Source organism: Cynara cardunculus (genome assembly GCF_001531365.2).
Source record: "Cynara cardunculus var. scolymus isolate 2C chromosome LG 10, CcrdV1, whole genome shotgun sequence".
Lineage (NCBI taxonomy): Eukaryota > Viridiplantae > Streptophyta > Magnoliopsida > Asterales > Asteraceae > Cynara > Cynara cardunculus.
This window is the reverse complement of record NC_037537.1, coordinates 15573985-15575433: the sequence shown is the minus strand read 5'-3', so window position 1 is coordinate 15575433 and position 1449 is coordinate 15573985.

Below are 1449 nucleotides of genomic sequence, written 5' to 3'. Positions count from 1 at the left end.
TCAAACATATATTTTATTCAAAAATAAAAACATCATCGATTTCTCAAAATCACATAAAGTCATATTATAACTTCGATTGAGATAAAGAATAAAATGAAACATTAAAATCACGATATATCTCGCTGCATTGCGCGAGTACGCTTCTAGTTTCTCTAAATAAGAGAATGATATTCCAACTTAAATAAATTTTATATTTTAGATATTTTATATTATATAAATACTCGATAGATTTAATTTTTAGTAAATATTTAAATAAATTTTTTATATGAAATTAACATGCAATTTGATTGGTGAGAACGATAAAAATGATTTCTCTAACTATATCATTTAATTATTGAAAATTCTTCAAATTTTATTTAAAAGAAATCTGTTATAGATAAAATGAAGATATTGAAGATTTTAGATTAATTTTTTGTTCATGTAGATTATCCAAAACTTTATTTGAAAATTAAAATAGAGAAAATGGGAGAGGATATGGTAAAATTTTCCAAATTTGGGAAGTCCTAAAAATAATTGATTTTTTAGATATTAAGGGGTCGTTTATTAAACGTTTATCCAGTAGGTGTTTACTGGACAATTTTCCTCAATGGACGAACATAGCAAGACCCAAGAATCTTTACCTGGTAAGAGCGATGATAAAGATAAAGAGTGTTACCCGGTAAGTGAAGATAACGACTCTTAACCGGGTAAGCGTTTACCAGATATATTATTGCACATAATATCATTTTGATATACTACAATCTTACCTAGAAAATAAATTATAGTGTTGACTCCTAATGGTAAGCACTTACCGGGTAAACATTTAGGTAAACATCCCCTTAATATCTAAAAAATCAATAATATATTATTCCAATATTTGGATAAAGAAAAATTGTTTTATTGAATGTATTGTATATTTTAATAATATAATTAATGTTATAATTTTAACATGAGAAAAGTTTAAAAAAACCCAACAAACTATTCTAGTTGAATGATCAAGTCTTTGAACCATTTTTTTAAATGAAAAAACCATAAAAACTTTTCTGTATTTTAAAAATCACGTCCTTTTTTGAATGAAAAATATCGATGAACTGAATGATGAAGTTCTTTTTTGAATGAAAAAATCGATAAACTTTCTTATTTTGAATGATTAGGTCCATAAACGTTTTTTAATAAATAAACTATCGAACTTCTAAAAATTTGTTACCTATATCTTTTAGAAAAAAAAACTACGTGTAACTTATTATAAAATGTTTTAAAATAAAAACAAACCTAAATCAATTTTATCATGTCCAAACCCTACGCCATTAAAATTCCCTCAAATAACGGTGTCGCTCCCCCCCCCCTCCCGCTCCCGCTCCCGCTCCCTCTCCCTATCCCTATTGTTAATAAGTATTAACTATTAGTTATAAATAAAAATAAATTTATGGTAATTAAAATTAATTTAAAAAGTTAGTTAATTTTAGTTAT